This window comes from Sus scrofa, chromosome 1, assembly GCF_054392235.1.
Source record: "Sus scrofa isolate SSC_HxYL_T2T_F1_AM1 chromosome 1, Sscrofa_HxYL_maternal_Yorkshire_Landrace_v2.0, whole genome shotgun sequence".
NCBI classification, from domain to species: domain Eukaryota; kingdom Metazoa; phylum Chordata; class Mammalia; order Artiodactyla; family Suidae; genus Sus; species Sus scrofa.
This window is the reverse complement of record NC_139383.1, coordinates 202752780-202775221: the sequence shown is the minus strand read 5'-3', so window position 1 is coordinate 202775221 and position 22442 is coordinate 202752780. Positions and strand designations below refer to the sequence as shown.

The window sequence follows — 22442 nt, the reverse complement described above, 5'->3', positions numbered from 1 at the left end:
CCCAGGGAATGGAGTATTTCTGAGAAGAAACAAGTCCCAGAGCCCAACTCTACAATGAGAGACAAGCCGGGGATGAGAGGCAAGCCAGGGATGAGAGGCAATGCATCCCCACCCCCACCCCCACCCTCGAGTGCGGGAGGTCTAACATGGGACTTGGTCCTGAACACAGCAGTTACACTTTGGCTTCTAAAAAAAGAGGAGGAGGACTTGAAAGTCATGAGGCAGAGCAGGAGAGGACCTGCTCTCAGAGCCCTTGGTTGTCCTGCCCTGCAGGTCTCTGATCTGAGACGCCCCGCCTCCCACCCAGTGACTTAAGGCAGGTGGGCCTGGCTGCCTTCTTAGCCTCCTACCTCAGCACTTTTGAAGCAGGGCTGAGGTCCTCAGATCTGCTCTTTCTCCCAGAAAGCTCCTCTCTCCCCCACCCTTGTGTTAGCACCTCATTAGCTCCCTGCCAGCGGGGGCGGGGGGGGGGGGACCTATTTACTGGGCTCTCTCTGACACAGCAAGCCTTCCCCTTCCATGGAGGACTGCCTCCCCTTCTGAAGATGGCACAGCTGGCCTCGGGACTCCAGATGCCCAGCCCTGACCTTGCTCTGCCCAAGCCCTGCAGGCCCATGGTCTTCCACGTCTGCCTGCAAGGCAGGGAAAGGGTGAGGAAGGACCCAGGATGCTCTCCCATCAGGCTGCCTGGGACTTCAGGAAGCCCACTTTCCTGGGCTTTGGCTTCACATATTGGCACAGAAGAATCACCTCCAAATATGCTGTTAAAGGACTCCAGCAAAGTTCACTCCATCAGTTAAACCCACTCTCCCCACTTTTTTGCGCTGAAACACCAAAGCTGTGGTCACAGAGACATCATCATTCATTGTGTCTTTGACTCTTTTGGGTGTATTCATCCAAATGACTTCAACAAACACGTCTTCGTCAGCTACTGTAAAGAAGGCCACGTTCTGAGCTTGCTCTGGTCTCAGTGTCATTTGCCATGGGAAGTATAGGTACATTAGGGATGGACTGGATTGACAAGCACTGACCCAGGGATGGAGAATATCTGTAAAGGGGAGTTTGGGTGGCATGTGACTCTGCACCAGCTAAAAAGAGGAGCCTGGTCAACTTAGGGCAAAGAGGTATGAAATATTTGTGCCTCTGCGGTGGCTGGAGTGGCAAAAAGGGAAGGATACAACTAGGGCTTCTAAAAACTGCTCAAATATTGTCTAGTCTCTGGTCCTATTAGGCATCTACCAGCAACACTGGCATTGGAACCATAGTGGACTTCTGGAGCCTGCCCAGCCACAGCCCCTTCAAAATGAAACTGGTACTTCACCTGCTCAAGGAGCAGGTTAGGAAACCATATTTCATATCACAGGATACTGTTCCCTTAACACGACTGATTGATTGCTCCAGGGCGGGCACCTAACAGGGGTGGTCCTTCCGTAGGCCTGGCATGAAAAGACAAGCTGAGACAATTAGAATTCTCCTTGTCCAGTTGTGACACAGAAAGATGGAGCACGCCGCTGCAGGAAGCAGGATGACGCAACTTGTAGAAATACAGTCCCAGTCCGATGAGCTTTGTGGGAGCCAGACTCAGGAGGACCAGCAATGATGAGGAAGCTGAGTGTGACAATTAACATATATCTTTTCTATCAAAGGAAGTCTTGGTTACTCCGTTTTGTTCCTGCTTCATCTGAGACACCCTTCTCCATCCCCCTCTTTCCCTCTTCTCCCAGGAAGAGTTTGTTTCAATTAGCCAACCTGGAAGAATATGTGCTCTGACCTGACCAGTGGGAAGGGGACAGATATACCCCCTGCGTTAGGGATAAATAGGGAGGGGGGGGGTCTTCCCTCTTGCATGTGCTTTTTGAGTACTCACGCCCTTCTGCAGAAGTAAAGAGCCTTGTCGGAATCTCCCCTTGTTCATGTGCCCTACTTTCTGACACTGACTATTGGAGCCAGAGTCACTTTTCCCAACATGATGAATCTGGGGGAGAGAGGGTAGCAGCTGTCCCCGGGGTGGGGGGGTGGGGGGGGAGAGAAGGAAGAAAAGAGGGGGTGGAGGGGGCGAGCAAAGACGAAGGGAGAGGAAAGGGGAGGAAGGGGTGTGGGGTGGGAAGGAAGGGAAGAGCACAAGTACCATGTCATCACCTTGGGGAGGGAAAGCAGGAGAGAGGGAAAGAGAAAGACAAAAACCAAAACCCTACAGCTGTTTCCATTTCTGATGACCCAGCATGAAACACATCACTGGACTACAAACTCCCTTTCCTGAGGTTTCTGATCCTTGTGTCCAGAAGGCACCAACTAAAGCTGATTCTAGAAAGTCTGCGGTGTAAATGAGAAGTTACAGATCATAGTAAGGCCTGGTGCAGACCCTCTTCTGGAATCCTCAGGGTGGCTGCATTTCAGACGTCTGCCCACTTGAGGAAAGGAATGGGAGCCTGTGCTGCACGTTGTTCCCCAGTCCCACAGCAGGTTCATCAGAGGCAGCACCTGTAATCAATAAATATTCCTGCAGTGAAACACATGAATATTCATACTTACAGGGGTAACCTCACATCAGGTAAGGTCATATTTTGGAGTCAAGTGAGGTCAGCTCAGGTCAGACTAATTAAGTTATGAAAAACTTAAGTTATGAAAAAAAGTTTCCATTTTCTGAGCTCTTTCGGAATTACAGAGGAGGCATTGTGAGCCTGTTGTGTTTGCCAGGGAAATAGCCATGCTCCAGGCTCACTATCTGTGGCCTTATTTACACCCAAACCAAGGAAGCCCTGTGCTGCCTGTTTGGGCCGTCAAGGTGATGGGCACACAGGAAGCAGCCAGAAGGCCCTGGAGTGTGGCCACCCCCACACTGGCTGCACTGCGGAGCTTGCTTTACCCAGGGCTCTTATGATCCAATGACTCACTACCCAGCTGAGTGCACTCAGCAACCTTGATTTTCAGGAGAGCCAGGCCTGTTTCAGGAAGAGTCAGCAAGGGCAGCCCCAGGGAACTGGCCAAGAGTCACTGGCCTAGTACCAAGGCCCTCATTAAGTCCTGCCCACGGTGGGCCCCTGGGCCTCCCTGGAGATACCCCCTCCCCGCCCCCCTCATTGCTGCCTCCGCCCCCCAGCCCCCTCGCTCCCCCTCCCCCCACCCACACCTGCTCCCAAGGTTATTACTGTACAGGGCTTCCTCACCTTTTGCATTTCTTAAAGGCAAGGACTCCTAGGGCAGCCTTTTCCCCAGCCCACTCTGTGGCTGAACTTCAGAGAAGACTGAAGTTCACCTGGTCTGTGCTGATGGAGGACTGGCCCTTGAGCTGGTAGGGTCTGTGGCTTCACCTCACTCCCCTTGTGAACTGAAGTTTGGCACTTGCCATCAGCCTCTATGTGGAGTAGAATATGAGCCACTGCAGCTACAAACCCGCAGCACCTCCTGAGTGGAGCTCAGGGTGTAGACCAGGAGTGAGGCACTCTGTGCTCTAGGAAAACTGGCAGAACAGGCCTTCAGATAGACATTTTTAGATTTTATCTGCCCAATTCTTGCATCTCCTCATACCTAGAAAAACACTAAAATCCTTCCTGTGATGTCTGCTCCATGTGACTGGTAGTAACCTTCAGGAAATCAGCAACAAACTTTTGTAAAATGTGTGTATGCTGCATGCACCTCCTCCTCACCTTTATCCTATCCTGATATTTCCCCTTTTCCTCCTTGAGTGGTACTTCAGCCAGGTCTGTAGTTATATAAAGAATGTCACAGTCATCTGTAAATGCAGTCACCTCCAAGGGTGAGAGCCCCTTGAGTCCTGCAGGCTGTGAAAACTCAGAATACTGGCCCTGCTAGTGGAGATGCATATCAAAGGAATGATTTCAGTGAGGCCAGGCCTCTTTTGTTCTTTCTACCTGTCCTTTGTTGCAGAAAATCCTATATATTCTAGTTCCTCCCTCACTGCCTCTGGGCAGTTTCTCAGGGCTACCTGAGATGCCATCTCCCAGGCTTCAGTCCTAATTTCACCCCAAATAACTTAACTCTCAACTTTCAGGTTGTAGATTTTTTTAGTCGACACCCCAGACCTTAAGTGGGCACTTCTATGTGCAAGGTCTGGTCTGGACACTTTGGGGAGCTCATGGATGAACAAGATCCAGTCACTGTCTCTGAGGAAAGGGAACCCGTGCTCCTGTGCCTTGCTAAATGCCTCTGCTTTGCAGATGTTATCACACTGGCACACTGGCTCTCCTGGGGGCTCAGTGGGTTCTCAGGACATTCCAGGTGGGGATTTGGGCTGTGACACATCTTCCCTCCCCAGAGACAGGACCTGTGCAGCTGGGAGGGCAGCCTCAAAACTGCAACCTCACTGTGGAAAAGTAGAGTTTTCTTAGCATTTTCTACCATTTAAAATATCCATACACCTATATTCCACATAGGTGTCCATCTAGGCTTAATCATTTTACAAGTTAAATTATAAAATAATACCTGTATATAGACATGATAAAACGTACGTAATTATACCCATTGTAAAACTGAAACATGAGGAGTTTCCGTTGTGGCTCAGTGGTTAACGAATCCGAATAGGAACCATGAGATTGAGGGTTAAATCCCAAGTCTTGTTCAGTGGGTTAAGGATCCTGCGTTGCAGTGACCTGTGGTGTAGGTAGCAGATGCAGCTCAGATCTGGTGTTGCTGTGGCTGTGGTGCAGGCCAGCGGCTACAGCTCCGATTCAATCCCTAGCCTGGGAACCTCCATATGCCATGGATGCAGCCCTAGAAAAAGACAAAAAAAAAAAAAAAAAAAATTGAGACACGAGATAGAAAGAATACTTATTTAGGATCAAAATGGCCTTTTCAAACAGCGATCTGGATGAATGTGCCCCAGAACCAGAATTATTCAAGTGACCCAGTTTTCAGGGTGTGTGTATATGTGGCAGGGGTATGTGTGTCTCTGTGGTGTGTGGTGTGGTACATTGTGTGCCTGGCTCAAATGAGGCTAGGGACAGGTTGGGAGAATGTATTAACCTTGAATGGAAATTGGATTAAGATTGATCAGGAGGGAAGTGAAGAGGCTGAACTAAATAAGCTGTTTTTATTTCAATAAACATTCACTGACCCTTTGGTGTGCCTGGTTGTTAGAAATACAATTATTATTAAGACCTTGACTGTGCCCTCAAAGAGCTGGATATAGAGCAGTTGGGAGGAATTGCACTTGAATCCATAGAACAGGGTGACCTCACTGTCCTATAAGTCCTACAACCACAGTCATCCACAAAAGAACATAGTAGGAACATAGCAGAGAGAAGAGGTGTCTTGGGAGAATGAATGAATGAATCAATCAATCAATCAGTCAAGGTGTGGATGAACCCTCTTAGCCCATGGCCATGCCCTGGCCCTAGTTCATGTCAACCCCATTTGCTGACACTCAGCACCACCTGAGCCTTAAGAGCAACTTGGCCTCAGATAGGCAGGGTCTGAGAACCTAAGGCAGCCCATTCGGTACCTGGGGATTCACCTTTCCTGGGACATCAAGTTCCACCCATCCCTTAGAGCCCAGGGGTGGACATTTCATTTCTGCCTGGCAGGCAACCTCCAGAATTGCCATAACTTCTTACCAGTTGACCACCAAGACCAGTTTGCCCTTAACCTCCCTTAAGGGCCGGAGTCCACCTGCTGGATTTTAGTGGGTCCCAGTTTCCGGCCTCTTGGACAGCTTTGGATTGGTTGAGTGGGTTTCCCATTGTCACACTCTGCCTCCTTCTGGGGCCCCTGTGACTCTGCAGTAGACCTACTCATCCATCCCTGGCTGACCTTGACCCCTGCACCCTGTGTTCCATCACTGTGCATACAGTCTGTGGGCGGACCTTCTCACACCTTCAATAACACCTGCCCTACTTGGCAGCCAGGCCTGGTACCAGGTTTCACTCCATTCCACAAAACATATTCCATATCTACTGACCTAGAAGTGACTGGTGGCATCACTAGTTCCAGCATCCGGCCTGGCTCATGCCCCTAGTCTGAAGGTTTGCTGGGGACTGAAGGTAGCATCCCCGCATCTGTGATGGTCCAGCACACAAGTGGCCCCATCATGAGGCAGCTTTGAGAAAGGCAACATCAAGAAGGGACTGCAGCCTACAGTGTGACCCAGAGCCCAGTTGGCCAAAGCCAGTTCAGGAGGCCAGAGCAGGGAAGTCCAGAGCCAGCATTCAAATAAGCAGCTGGAGTAAAAGAGAATCAGAGTGGAACAGAGGGTCATCCATTCGCCTGCCAGGGCCGGGTGATCTGGAGCCAAGGTTATTCAGTGTAGCTCTTTCCTTGGAGGCATCCCTTCCCTGGGCCCTTCGATGTGACCTTGGCAGATGCCTGTGGGGAGGAAATGATGGGGCCACTTGTATGCTGGACCATCACAGATGTGGGGATGCTACATACAGTCTGGCCTCCAGGGCTTAGTCCTGAGAGGTGAGTGTCAGAGCAGCAGGTGGCAGCCCAGGGCTGAGGCTGCTCCCCTTACCCCATGTCAGCCTCCCAGAGGTTGCTGCTCGGTGCTTGATGAGAGCTTTAGGAAGTTTCCAGAAGCAGGATGCAAAGGAAGAACAAGCATGACTTGTTGGACTGATAGAGAAGGGGGCAGCTTCCTTGGGCTTGGCAGAGGAGCCATCCCTGCCACAGGGGCAAGACTGAGATCCAAAGCCAAGGCATGCACCCCACACTGGAAGCCCTCACTCTCCATAGTAGTCATTTCATCAAGACTCAAGACAGTTTATGAAGCTAAAGAAATTGGAAGAAAACAAAAATGGGTTAAGATATCCCCATTTGCCAGGTACGCTAATATGCATACATTCATCTCACTCATAGTCTCAATAACCCTGATGATTAGCATTACCTGCATTTCACAGGTGGGGCACCTGCAGCCAGAGAGCTTAAGACCCATACCCAAAGTCTCAGAACAGGTGAGCACCCGAGACAGGGTTGCCAAACATGATGGCCACATGTGCTGATGAGTTTAAAAAAAAAACAAAATGCAGGATAAACAAGAGGCAGTAAGTCCACAAAATGGGGTATTGCTGGCCATAAAAAAGAATGAATACCGACACATGCTACAGAATGGATGAACCTTGACAACATTATGCAAAAGGAAAGAAGTTAGTCACAAAGGGCCACACGTTCTACAGTCTCATTTATAATGAAATGTCCAGAATAGGCAAATCTATGAAGACAGGAAGAGCAGTGGTAGGCAGGAAGGGGGAAGGGAGGGGACAAAACAGAGAGTTCCCCTGAATGGGGTCTGGGCTTTGGCATGGGATGGTGAAAATGGTCTGGAATTAGTAGCAGTGATGTTTACACAACACTGAGAATGTACTTAATACCTGAAATGGTACACTTTTTTTTTTTTTTTTTTTTGGTCTTTTTGTCTTTTTCTAGGGCCGCTCCCACAGCATATGGAGATTCCCAGGCTAGGGGTCTAATCAGAGCTGTAGCCATCGGCCTACACCACAGCCACAGCAAGGCAGGATCCGAGCCACGTCTGCGACCTACATACACCACAGTTCACGGACAATGCCGGATCCTTAACCCACTGAGCAAGGCCAGGGATCAAACCCGCACACTCATAGTTCCTAATCAGATTCTTTAACCACTGAGCCATGACGGGAACTCCAAGGAATGGTACACTTTGAAATGGTTAAACAGCAAAAGTTATGTGTATGTATTTTACCATAAAAAACAAAGATTTTAAAACTTTTACCTGGAGGGAGTTCCTGTCGTGGCTCAGTGGTTAAGGAATCCGACTAGGAACCATGAAGTTGTGGGTTCGATCCATGGCCTTACTCAGTGGATTAAGGACCTGGCGTTGCCATGACCTGTGGTGTAGGTCGCAGATTTGGCTTGGATCCTGTGTTGCTCTGACTGTGGCGTAGGCCAGCGGCCATAGCTCCAATTTGACCCCTAGCCTGGGAACCTCCATATGCCACGGGGAAAGGCCCTAGAAAAGGCAAAAAGATAAAAACAAAACAAAACAAAACAAAAACAACTTTTACCTGGATGGCCCTGCGGGGGCTTGTCCCCACTTGTAGAAGGGGAGGCAATGGACTTAGTCCTGTGGCTAGTCTCACTTAAAACTCTACCCAAGGCCTAGAATAATCTGACCCCAAGGAATGGGCAGTAATGAGGGTGTCTGTCCCTTTAAATCCCAACCACCCTTCTCACTCTCAGACAGAGTTATTCAGTACCTATAGGGAAACATATATTTGAACACAGGAAAGAGTATACATATGAATACATATGAATCCATGGAAACATAGACATGTGAATGGGGCCTAGGGGAAAAGCTCCTGTCTTCACACTAGTTATTGTGACAAGAGTAGCTACAGATTGAGTGGTCCTGGTGTGCTAGGTATGAAGTAAGGTGCTTTTGACTATGGATGCATTTTTTTTTTTTTTTTTTTGTCTTTTGTCTTTTTTTTTTTTTTTTTTTTTGTTGTTGTTGTTGTTATTTCTTGGGCCGCCCCCGCGGCATATGGAGGTTCCCAGGCTAGGGGTTGAATCGGAGCTGTAGCCACCGGCCTACGCCAGAGCCACAGCAACGCGGGATCCGAGCCGCGTCTGCAACCTACACCACAGCTCACGGCAACGCCGGATCGTTAACCCACTGAGCAAGGGCAGGGATCGAACCCGCAACCTCATGGTTCCTAGTCGGATTCGTTAACCACTGCGCCACGACGGGAACTCCTGGATGCATTTTCTAACAATTCAGCAAAGGTAGTATTGTCATCTGTATTTTACTGCCTGAGAAACTGAACTCAGAGGTTCAGTGCTTTGCCCAAGACTGCACAATTATGTGATAGCGCCAGAATTCAAACCCTTTATCCAGCTTCAAAGTCTACACCTACCCAGGGGAAGAACGGTCTGAAATTGGGAAAATCTTTAATTATAGGGTATGAATAAATTACTGCAGAATTCCCCCCCCCACCCCATATCCATTATCGAAAGCTGACAAATGGAATATTTCCTGATATTAAAATCTCCTAGATGTTAAACATTACATACAAATTGAGTGCTAAGGTTCTGTTTGGAATTTGAGCTTCTCTGTGCTGATTTGCGGTATGCATGGTCACTACTGAAAGAGAAAATGTTTGCAAAGAAAAACCAGTCTCAGACATCCTCCTAGCATGGGAATTCAGCAATGCTGAGTTAGCAGAGGCCAGTTAGTAAGATCTTCGTGATGTGCTCCATCGCCGTCCAGCCCTACCACGGAATGGTCCTAGGCTTCCCCCTGCATGCAGCTGAAACTCAGCAGGGCCCTGTGGGGCTTCTGGGCACACAAGATTTTCTGTGTCCTCTATCGCTTGTTTTTAGGAAATCTGCTTCAGCCTCCAAGACCTTCCCTGAGTTCCAAAGGGCAGGTTCAAATATTTGCTAATCCAAAGGGAGGGGATGCAGAGACCAGGGATGAGCCATCCAGAGACCAAAGTACAGCCTTGGGCAGGGTCCTGGTTCCTCCTCAAAGAATATACATAACAATATATTTGAGCTCTTCTGCAGAACTAGAACCCTCAACAAATGGATGATGTTAATGAAACATTCTTCATTCCAGAAAGAAGACCACCAGAGCTCTGAACACCAGCTTTGAAAACAATGCAAGCTTGCCTCTACCCTGATCCTTATCTGTGGCCCTATTTTTCACTCTCAAACTATAAAACCACCTTCCTATTTCTCCTAAGGGGGGGCACGTTAGCCTTTAAGGCATTAGCCTGCTGTAACCCTCCTTTTCCTGGTAAAGCAATAAAGCTATTTTTTCTCCTTCACCCAAAACTCTGTCTCTGGTTTCTATTCAGCACAGGTGAGCAGAGGCTGAGTTCCAGCAGCACAGCCACCACCTGTGAGCATCAGGGCTCCCCTGCACCATTTCTTCAGGGGTGGTGTGACCGGGGGAGAGCAATGTCCTGGGCTCTTAAAGATGGAGCTCTCCAGAAGGGCAGTTTGAATGGACTCAGCAAAGTCTTGGGAGCAGGGGTGGTCTCTGTCAGCTGCACAACTCTGGGGCCTCTGCAGTCGCTGTTAATGGAGAGCCCTCTAAGGATGAGGACTTACTTGCAGAAGAGTTCTAGAGCCGGGATGCCATGTTGACCATCCAGTTAATGGGGAACCAAGGGAAGACTGGCTTTATGTCCCAGTGGCTCTAGCACCAAGGACCAGGAGCAGCACAGGGATTTTTCCATGATCTCCTCTCCCCTCCCTGTTCCAGTCCTCTGAGAGGTGGAGAACACTGAGCTTAGAATTGCCTGCACCCACCAGCTGTATCCTTCCCCAGGTATCACTGTGGAGCCCACAGCACCCGGGCCCCTCATCACCTTCCATTTTGATCCCCAAGATCTTGTATCAGAAATTTATGTGGAGTTATTCTTCTATGTGGCTCCTATTTTAACCACCTTAATTCGTCTTGAAGCAATGAGGATATGTCCCTGCTCGCCGGTTTCCAGACTGGGGTGAAGATGATTCGTTTTGGTTTGAGATAAAATATTAAAACTTCAAAACATTTTTTCAAAAATGATATAAAATATGCTTTATTCATTTTGAGTATATATGGATCAATGGTAGTTCATGTATCTATAAGTATATACATACATATATGTTCAACTAATAGGTATGCACAGTGAGAGAGAATTCACATACTCCTCTTCTAGGTGATTACAAAGTCAGCATACATAAAATGTGGAAAAGAAAGAAAGTAAAAGATAATGACTTCGAGATACCACTGGCTTCCATTTGTTTTTACACATATTTCCCATGAAGTCTAAACATTATCTTAAAGCAGAAAAAGCAATGAGAAATAAAACTTTGCCTGCCCCTGCCGTATCAGTAAACCAAGGATGTCACAGTCATCAGAGATTGTAAACACCTCCACTTTTTATTCAGGTGAGCCCTGAGGGAACTCAGGAAGGGGACAGAGAAGACCTGCCACTCAGAGGCCATCAGACTGTAGCCACTCCCATGGTGAGCCCTCAGGATGTGAAAACACAGGATGCTGGCCTCAGATAGCGCAGGTGCATATCAAAGGAATGATTCCAGTGCCCCAGGTTCTTGTATCTTCCCATGCACAGAAAAGTGATAAATTCCTTAACTTGAGATATTGTCTTTCATTAACAATAATCTTTTTGACTTTCAGACTACCCACCCTTTCTGGCAAAACTCATCTGTATCCTAGCTCCCCATGTTTTCTCCTAGAAGTTTTTAAGAACTCTCTTAAATGCTTTCCCCAAATAAAACTTAACTCTCCACTTTTATGTTGCACATATTTTTTAAGTCAACAGAACTATAATTCCTGATATAGTAGTTCCATATACTACTTTATAACTAAATAATATATATATAACTATACAAACAAAATAACTATATATAATGTGGTGTGTGTGTGTGTGTGTGTGTGTGTGTGTGTGTGTATATATATACACACACTGTACTTTTGAAGTGGATGAATATCTAATCTACCTGGACTGTTTATAGCTATATCCAGGTAGATATTAATCCATCTTAAAAAGCACTCCTTAGCCCATCATTATCAGTGTGCTGCCGATCTCAAGATCCATGGGTATGGATGTTCACAAACCTATAGGAAACCCTGATAAGAGAGGAAGATGCCCTTATGAGAGTTATGCTTTTGGTTAATGGAATGATACACACCTTCCTGCCTGGCTTTGCTGGTCCAGCATGCCTGGCAGTTGCAGAGCAAGGCTGATACTCCCTGTGAACACTGACCTTGGGTGTGGGTGTGAGCTGCTCAGCACCTGCCTCCTTCTCATAGCCCTGGGGCTCCCTGCTATCATATTAGGATCTGGAAGCCTCTCGTGGGGGAGAGAAGAATACAATTTTTTTATTGTATGATCCTTTTCATTCCCAGCTGCAGGATTAAATTTATTCCTTTCTGAAGGGTTGTCTGTGCGTATAAATCATTTAAGTTTATATGTTTTTGTTGCTGTGGCAACTGTGTGGCTAATTGAATTCCAAAGTGTCTTTCTCAATTTCAAAGCCATGATAAAGAGCCAGAACACTAAACGGTGGGAGTCAGAGCAGAGGCAGAAGAGGAGGTGGAAGAGAAATTAAAATGACAAGTTCTCCAACTGGCTCCTGAGGTTCCAGAACAATGCCAAGCTGCCCAGCCAAGCAAAGGTGCAGGAGACCTCCTCTGCAGAAAATGGTTAATGAACGTTTATCAGGGCTTCTCTGAAGAAGCATCTTCTGACCCTAAAGCTCCGGGGTCTCTGTCTTCTCATCCTGTCTGGCCTGCTCATTCAGCCAAGGTCAGGGACTGAATCTTTCCATATTGAGTTTTACTAGCAGTTAGTAAAGAGCTGTCCCGTAAAAGTTCCTTGTTGGCTGGATAGATGAATAGATAGATGGTTGGATGGATGGGTGGGCGAGTGCATGGATTGAGAGAGAATTACCAGAGGCACTTTAAAAGGAAGATGGCATCTCTTAAGGGATTATCCAGTGCTAGACACTGGGCTGGCACACATCCATCAGAAAAGCAAAGCAATTTTTGTAAAAGCAAGTGTAATTGTTCCCTTTATAGATGAGGAGATTTTAGACTTAAGATTAAGGAACTTGTCTAGGGAATTTCCAGTTAAGTGGCAGATGCAAATGTACCCAGATCTCTAAAACTCCAAATGTGTATTCTATGACTCAATATATATTCTACACTTACAACTGTATTTTACTGTCGCCCCCAATTAGAATAAATGGATCATATCCTCCTGTGGGCTCCCACCTACATTAGCCCTGTACTGCTCCTGTCCTTTTATCTCCCTTTCACATTCTCTCGATTTCTTTTCATTCCTTCCTTCCTTCTGTTTTTCCTTTTTCTTCTTTCCTTCCTCCCTTCTTTCTCCTTTTCTTTCCCTCAATTCTATACTGTATCAGACAACTTTATTCTTATTTGTTAACATGACATATACACACTGTAAAATTTAGACCATATAGAAAAAATTAAAGGTTGAAAAAATTCACCAAATATCTCACCACCTAGAAATAATATTTCCACAAAATAAGCATGGTTGCAAGCCTTTGTCAATACATATTCAGTAAGTAACCTTTTTAATGCCCTCTAGCTAACTTTCTATTTTAGATAAAAATTATTGAATTGAGTAAAGGCTGGAGTTTTCCCACTAGGGTTTACTCATCATACAAAACAATAATTAATAAAAACTTAATTGACTGTTGACATAAAAATATGAAAAGCTTTAAAATGTTGAAGTTATTTTTAATTATTTGTTTCATTTTATATAATATTGACTAATATGGAGTTCCCATCATGGTGAAGCAGAAACGAATCCGACTAGGAACCACAAGGTTGCGGGTTCGATCCCTGGCTTCTCTCAGTGGGTTGAGGATCCAGTGTTGCTGTGAGCTGTGTTGTAGGTCGCAGACATGGCTTGGATCCCGTGTTGCTGTAGCTGTGGCTGTGGTCAGCAGCTGTAGCTCCGATTAGAGCTAGCCTGGGAACCCCTAGCCTGGGAACCTCCATATGCTGAGGGTGTGGCCCTAAAAAGAAAAAAAAAAAGACTAATATCCCATGGGAGAAATGGAGAAATTCTTACACTGGTTCCCATCAGCTTTTGTTACTTTACACTAGGTTTTATTATGTCAAGTATATGTATGTGTGTGTGTGTGTGTGTGTGTGTGTGTGTGTGTGTGTGTTTATCACTCATCACTGCATTTTTACTAGGTTGTTCTTACCATGGGCTGTTATGTTCAGACCTTCCATTTATTTTGATCCAGAATGGGGGAATTCTCTTAGACACTTCTCCCACTTAAATGGAGACTTTTCTCCACCAGCAGGACTTTGAGAGTTGAGCATTGTGTGGCATCAGTTTTTCTACATACTTCTAGAAAAAATCCAGGGAGGAAAGAGGGACTGCCCACCAGCGACAGTGTTTTTGAAGGACAGGGCGGGATGACAAGCACTTTGATGGGATATCTGGCTGATATCCCAGCCACGGCCAGACACCCTGGAGGTTTGCTTGGACTGCTCCCCAGACAGAGCTGAGCCCTGAGCCCTGGGGACCTCTAATCAACTTTCCACCTCTGGTGAGATGTTCACAAATCTTCTACACCCAAGGGTTTGCCCTCAGCTTTGCTACATTTGCTCAGCCACTTATCTGCATTTTTTTCAATTCACATTGTTTCTCCAACATCACTTCTGGGGGCTGAGGGAGGAGGAGGAACCATATCAAGTCCATCAGAGTGTTTAATGTTATAGCCACTGCTTTTTGAAGTTTATGGCATAAGGTGAGACCCTAGTCCTTATCTGTTTCCTGCTAGTACATTGTTTTCAGATTCTTTCTCTGATGCCTTTTAATTACTGGGAAGGAGAAATTCTGTTTTTGTGCTTAACTCCACTGTCTTTACACAGAAACTCCAAGTTTATGACTCCTTTAAGCAGCAGGATGGTGTTGGGTTTAGAAGTTCTGCAGAACTCCGTGTGAACACAACTCCATCGTTTATGAGAGTAGTTCTCAGTCAGGGCCAATTTTGTCCCCATAGGGAATTATTTGACAATATCCAAGGAATTTTGATTATCATGACTAGGGGTTTCTACTGGCCTCCAAGTCAAGGATGCTGTTGAATATGCTTGGTGGTACAATCCGGTTCCAGCTCGCATAATCAAGGGAAAGCCACCCACAACAAAGAATCACCTGGCCCCAAGTGTCAACAGTGAAGAGGTTGAAAAATCCTGCCTCAGTAGCTGAGTGCATTCGAACAATTTTTCTAACCTCCCTGAACTTTATTAATTTTGTCTTTAACATGGGCATAATAATATCTGTCCAAGACAGTTACTAGATGGCAGATTTTAATGATCATCATAGTGATATAATAATAGTTTTCATTATTTTTATCAGCATTATTATTAGTAGTAAAATTGTCATTTTTTGAACAGCTGTATAAATGCAAGCAATTATTCACCTATTCTGCCTTTTAATTATTGCAGACAGAGTAGAATCCACTCTGGAGTGACACTGTCTTTCACTAACTCCTATTATTTCAACTGTTTTTTGTTTGGTTACTTGTTGCTGTTTTAACTTGCCTTGGTCTTTTTTTTTTTTTGGTTGTTTTTTCCCCTCTTTAAAGAATCCTTGGCCTTTTAAGGGAAAAACGGCTTCCCCTAGCATTTTTTTTTTTAATTGCAAGTATGTGTTTTGCTTTTTTTTTTTTTTTAATGTAAATGCCTCTTGTATACACATCCTCCACATTCACTCAGCTGTATCCTTAGAGCTGTGGACAGCACCTGGAGGTTAGAGCTGGAGTGATTCTTAGAGATTTTCCCAATTTCTGCCTTTTACAAGTAAGAAAACTGAGTGTCAGCTCATGGAAACTCTGGTACCAGGATAAAAGTATTAGGGAAGCCCAACTTCCAGCACCATGGCCAGAGAATTTACCTACACATTAGATCAGAGGAGCCCTGGTAACAATTCTGACTTTGATGCTGCAAAACAAAAGTTAGAACATATTATTGGTAGAAAGTGGCCATGGTTTAAATATGCCCAGTGCTGGTGGTCTGATGCACCATCGGGTTAATAATATAGAATGTCTTCTTGCGATGCTCCTATCTTAAGACCAGTAAAGTAGATGGCATAAGATACCTGGCCAGCAATAAGGTGACCCGACCCTGAGGCAGACCCATTTTCCAGACTTTCCTTCCTTGTTCTTAAGATCTCAAGCCAATATCACCATGGCTGAGAGCTTGGAAAGAGCTTCTACTCCTAGCCCATAAAGATTACACATGGGTGGCTCTGACCTTGGATTCCTTGGCTCTGCAAGTTTAACCAGATCAGAACTGGCCCAGAAGAGCTTTCAGAGAAAATTGCAATGAATATTTAGTCATGTGCAGGTGTACCTGTGTCTACATGTCCTTGTGAGTTTATAAAACAGCAGAATACTGAGGATCTAGCAAGAGCTTCAAAGTCAGATGAATCTATATTCAAATTCCATCTCTGTAATTTACCAGCTAGGTGACATTAGGCATGTCAATTAACCTCTCTGTGATTCAGTGTTCCCATTTGGAAAATGGGAATAATAAGGTCTGATCTAAGAAACAAACAGATGAACCTTAAATGCTAAACTTGTCCCTCCTCCCTCTCTATCTTTCAGTTTTTGACAGCAGGACAAATTTTTACTTTTTTAATATATGTTCTACTTGTGTTGAAGCTCTGGGAGTTGTTACTATCCCTGGAACCATTTGTGACTGCCAGTGACCTTCTTGTTGTGTGACAGTCAGAAACAAATAGCCATGACCAGGCTGAGAAGCTGAGGAGAGATGGACTGAATTTGGGCAATGCTTGGAAAAATGTCTAACTGCTGGGGTTTTCTTTTATTGTTTGATTTAATGAATCTCAAGAGGGCTTGGCCTTGGAAGACAAAAATCAATAATGTAATTCAATGCTGCCAGGGACTTTCCTGTCTACTTCAATAGAGAGGAAGTGTCCCAAAGAGAACTTAAGCCCAGTCAGGGAGGCTTTTAGTTCTTAGAGCGGGGAGAGATGGAGACCCCTCTCAAGAAGGTGAGGAAAATGATGGTGAGATGGTGATGATGAGATGATGGTGTAGATGACAATGACAAAAATAATGGTCATCATCACAATGATAGTGATATGATGGTGATGGTAGGGATATTGGTGATGAATCATTGTGATGATGATGGTAATAGATATGATAATAGATAAGATAGATATGATAATAGATATGGTAATAGATATGATAATAGATATGATGGGGATGGTGGTGATGACAATGATAAAAATGATGATGGTGGGGATCATGGTGACGATGGTGGTGGTGATGACAATGATAAAAATGATGATGGTGGGGATCATGGTGACGATGGTGGTGGTGATGACAATGATAAAAATGATGATGGTGATGATGATGCTGATAGAGATGATGGTGGTGATGAAAATACTAATAACGATGATAGTGGTGATGATGATTATAACAATGAATCCTATGACTTATTTGAGGCTTTTTTTTTGGAGGGGGGGGTCTTTTTAGGGCCACATCCAGAGCACATTGAGTTTCCCATGCTAGGGGTCAAATCGGAGCTGTAGCTGCCAGCCTACACCACAGCCACAGCAACATGTCTGTGACCTAACACCATAGCTCACGGCAATGCCAGATCCTTGACCCACTGAGCAAGGCCAGGGATTGAACCTGCATCCTCTTGGATACTAGTCAGATTTGTTTCCAATGAGCCAGGATGGGAACTCCCTATTTAAAGCTTCTTGAGTGCAAGATCCTGCACCAAACACTTTGCACATGCCCTTGCAAGACTCCATACTATAACAACAGAACATATATGACTACATGTCTTTTACAGATGAAAAAAACTGAGTCCCAGAGAAATTAAATTACTTGCTGAAGGTCCCAGGTGATTAATGGATGAAAAGGGCTTTGAGGGAATGAAAGATATTTTCCCTTCCTAGTTGTTTAGGGGATAAACCTCACAGGTGGTACCAACTGAAATAGAATCTGCTGAGCAGTTCGTCAGACATACGCTTGAATTTTTCCCTTGCTTCATACTCGGTTGTGTCATTTGACAAGGAAATTAACCTCTCTGAGATTCAGCCTTTCCAAGCCTCAGTTTCTTTATCTAGAAATATGAAGATTACATAAGTCACAGGGGGTGGTTTTACTGGCTCAGTGTAGCTTTGATGGGATGCTTATCTGGTGCACAATATTCACCCAATGAAAGTAGCTTCCTTCTTAAGGACCCAGGTGAGGGGCCAAAACAGAAAGCTCAAGGTCAGAGCCCATATGGGCTCAGCAGCAACTGGACTATAGGTGTTGGGCAGTCAGGGCTGATTGACAGTAAAACAGAGAGAAGTTCTACCTGTGGGTATAACACTGGGTGAAAAACTACAAAGAGCCATGATACAAACAGGTCTCATTCCTCTGGGGGAAAAATAAAATAAAATTCTTATGAAAGAGATGCCACTGTTTTTTGGAAAAAAAAAAAAAAAAAAAAACTAACTTCATTTGTCTCGAGGAAATTTGCTGATCTGTTATTTCTGGATAAAAAACCCTGCATTTACAGAATGAGAAAAAACACTACCAAAACTCTCCTTGGGTCTTTTAACCAAACTTTGACTTCTCCTGATTTAGTATGGGGATCTCCTTGGATATTTTAGAATTTCTCACCCTTACTCCTCTGATTATGCTTAAATAATTGACACTTAGATGTGAGGAGAGCATCAGCTCAGGATGAGTGAGTCCAGCTCTCTTCTCAGCATGAACTTAAACCCCATCCAAAGGTTGAAGAGGAGTGATCATTGGGTTCTACCTGTGGACTAGAAAAGAGGAATGGGGAAAAGACACAGTAGTCATAATCCAGGGGCAGGATCTTGTGTGCCCAATGCTACCCACCAGACCTCTTTCAAGTGGTCAAACACCACTTTGACTGTGAGTTACTCTTTGTCATTTATTTCTGCTGGTTTGGAATCACAAGAGACATTTACAACAGGTGACCATACCATTAGCACACACACAGATGTCTGTCACAAGGCACAGAGGTAACAAAGTCTTCTCGCTTTGGGGTGTCAAGGTCCCAGCCACACCCTGACAGACAGAACTGGGGGCTCAGAGCTAAGCTTATCCCCTCAAAGACCAAAGATGGTCCCTGATGAGCGTACCATCAATAAATACCCAGACCAAATGCCATGAAATTCCAATCAGAAGAATTTATAATGTGAAGTCAGATATTATATAGTGAGAAATAAATAAACAAAAATTGTCAGTCAAACTCTTGGCAGCTGGGGCCGGCATCAGAGGCAGTAAATGAACTAACTCTATAAATCATATTTATGATCAGCCCCGTTGTGCATAACTCTGCCAGTGGGGTTTTCCATTATGTAGCAGGAGACAGTGGTGTGTTGCATCTCACAGAGATGGGAAATGAGCAATGCTGGGGTGTCCCTGGAGCAGTGACTTAAGGGTGTCAAGCTATGAATGAGACATTGCCCTGCTCTCTGGGTTGATGTTTGCATCAGGGCTTTGGAGAGGGTGCTGGCTTCCCACCTGGAGTGATGCAGGAGAAGGTCAAGGCTTCCACTGAATTAGGCAGATGGCAAAGCACTAGACCTTGGCATACACAGGAGACGAGTTAAAGGAGCAAGAAGGTGGCTCTATTCTAAGAGAAACCAGGGGAGTCTCTCATCAAAAACTTCTCGCCATCATCCAAATCATGACTGAAATTTTGTTCTCCATTGTGCTCTCTCTGAATCTTCTTACACCCTTGATTTTAGCATCCCAGATGATCTTCTTTTCACTGTGGGATCCAGGGTGTAGGACAAAGAGTGATATGGTCTGGAGAGAGAGGGTCTTGATCTCCGTTATGTCTTCAGACTCCAGCACATGGTGGTATCTCTATTATAAGACTGCTCCTAAATTTATTACATAAATAAATGAATGAAAGATTGTCCTGCATGAGATGTCCTCTAAATGGCTTTTCCCCATTGTTTTGCTTGTTGGCTTTTTAATATAGATCCCTCCTTTGTGGTCTTAGACAGAAGCTTCAATTCAAGTGATAGGAAGTACTGAGTCATACTTAAGACCTTGTCTATTAAACTCAGTGGCTGAAGTCAGACCCTGACTCTGCCTCAGGTAAATGGGCAGCCTGGACAAGTTATCTAAACTTTCAAGACTGGATTAGCACTTCTATGCAATGGAAATAGTAATGTCTGTCCCTGTTAAAAGAACTAACTCATGCAGAGCACTTGCAAAGAGCTTACTGGGCAAATAGGGATGTGTGTCTTAAATATCAATGCCCATTATCATGTCTTGGCATTTTCTTTTTTCCATGGCTTCTCACCTTTATATTTGAGTATTTATCTGCTAAGACTAGTTGAGCTTGAGTGACAAAGGGGGCATGTGAATGTTTCCAAAAGTCTGAAGAGAAAGGACCATGACTAGGACACTCACAGAGATTGGCTGATTTAATACAAGTTCTATGTTTTGCTCTCAGGCATGGGTATCTGACAATGATCTAATCAGGAGACAGCCTTATCCAACTGGCTTTCCAAGGCTATACCATCAAGCTTTCCCTAATAAAACCAAACTCCCAGAAATATTTCCAAAGAAGCTGCCTCTCCCTATTTAACTACTTTAAAGTCATTCCTGGCCCTTGCAGCTCATCAGCAAGTGGCAAACAGGGCAGTAATTAGACCCTCTGCTGAGCCCTACACTGGCAATTTGAATAATTGAGAACATTGCAAACCTTGGTAATGGGAGGAAAAAGAGAAGTTAAAATAGAACATCTCTCTGGCTAATAGCTAAGTAACCTCGAGCATCTCAATAGGAGCAAGGAATACGGCGTGACTCAGGGAAAGGTACACTTCTGTGCCCTAAAACATTAGAGGAATGGGTTCTGAGGAGTTCAAATAGAATTCCTAGGAGCTCCAAAGTCTATGCAAAAATTACACCTAGGACATAAACTCTGATAAATTTTGGATCTACTCAAATCCAAGGAGTGCCTTCCTGTCCCGTCTGCTATCGATGGCCTCAAGGGCAGCCTCCAGGTTTACTCTCAGGAACAGCCAAATGCTATTTCTGAGGTTTCTTGTTAGATCATTGCTTCTTGGTGACACCACCAGGGTGATGGCTTTTTAGGAGCCATCTTTATATAAGACAACAGTATTAGTCATGCCCTCCAGCATTGGAAGATGCTTTCTACAGGGAGGTTGTCCCAGTTTTTGTTTGCCTGAGAACCCTGGCTTCAGGCAAGTGGTTAAATGAGATTATCAACCAAAGATCTTCCAAACCTGGAAGCCCTTGACATTATCCAGTCCTTGTATTATCATTCCAAAATAAATGCCAAGTCCCCTGGGAGCAAGGACGTCCTGAAAATGCAAGAGCCCAGGGCCTCCCTGGCCTTTGTGTGGAGTATCTCAAGAAGGATGAGGTTGAGGGTCTCATGTATGTGGGGTGGAACCTACTGTCTCTCAGTGTACTTCCATCATTGGCCATCACTGGACCAGACAATAAATAGGCCAAGCCACCCAGCCGAGACTTCAGAGGACATTTAAAATCTTACTTTGGGAGTTCCTGTTGAGGCTCAAGATGTTAAGAACTCAACTAGTATCCATGAGGATGTGGGTTCAATCCCTGGCCTTACTCATTGGGGTACAGATCCTGCCAAGTCCCAGATGTGGTTTGGATCCTGCATGGTTCTGGCATGGAGTAGGCTGGCAGTTATAGCTCTGTTTCAATCCCTAGACTGGGAAACTCTATATCCCATGAGTGCAGCCCTAAAAAGAAGGAAAAATATCTTACTTTGGAAAACATGGACATTTGGCAGCTCAGTTCTGCTAAAGATGCTGCCATAGAAAGACCCTGATACAAAGGCAGCTACACGCCAGGGAGCAGAGGGATTTACTCATAACTCCCATGTTGGCAGGTGGTTCAAGTTCCAGATGCTGAGTATTTCCACATGTGAAGCTCATGAGGCATAGTAGTAGCACTTTGAATTCTGTGCAAATGGTCCTTGGAGAATGAGAACTCCAGGTCAATGCAACGCATGTCTATTAAGTACATACGAGACACATATCATTGCACAGAGAACATTAGCCCTTGCCTGGGGAAACTTAATGCAAGTTCCACTTACTCATCAAAAGGAGTTTATACACTGGGGAGTTTTGTCCCATGCCTACAGGGGTGTTTAATCTCTACTTTGTAATTTTACGTGGCCATGTGGCAAGAGCCAGGTGAAAATATAATTTAATACAGAAGACAGTTGAAGAACAAAAGGTTTTTCCCCTTTAGGTATGTAAGCTTCCTTCACAGGGATAGAACCTTCAAAGAGGCTATTTGGATTTCTTCACACTCAGAGCTATACAAATCACATAGTTTTTAAAAAATGATAAAAACAGGTATTCTAGGAATAACAGCATGGTTAAGATATGGAGGTGAGGAAGAGATTTCTATTGCTCTCTGAAACTGACAAGTGGTGTTGTCACTCAACCCTTAGTGGTGGCTTTGATGGGAGCTATGCTTGGGGAAAGGGGACAAGTTTACCGTGAAGTATAGATAAGCAGCTGGTCTAGAAAGGGCTGGGGCAGGACCTGGGCTCTTGGTTTTCCCGAATGAAATTCCTCTTTGAATATTCTATGATGCTGCGTGGTAAGACTTCAACCCTTATACCAGGGATTCTCAATAGGGGCGATCTTTGCCACACTCCAGGAGGACATGTGGCAATATTTTAGACATTTCTGGTGGACACTCCTGGGAGGGGGACAGAGGAGAAGTACTACTTCCCTAATAAAAAATGTGATAGATATCACACAAGGCACATGGTGAGCCCCCAACAAAGAATCTAGTCCAAAATGTCAAGTGACGAGGGGGGGGACCCTACCCTAACTCTTTCTCCATCTCTTGAGCTCTCCTTAATGAAATTACAACCTGTGCCCCCATCTCTTTCCCACAACTCACTGATGCTTTTGAAA

The 22442-nt window shown here is 45.0% G+C and overlaps 1 long non-coding RNA gene across 1 annotated transcript; it reads right to left on the bottom strand.

The window, feature by feature from the left end:
• Positions 1-10492: 10492 nt before the first annotated feature.
• LOC146406967 (uncharacterized) lies at positions 10493-15180 on the bottom strand. The gene is made up of 2 exons (XR_014841613.1): positions 14108-15180; positions 10493-13930 (listed from the first exon to the last, which is right to left on the bottom strand). It is a non-coding gene; the product is annotated as an uncharacterized LOC146406967 (long non-coding RNA).
• Positions 15181-22442: the final 7262 nt, after the last annotated feature.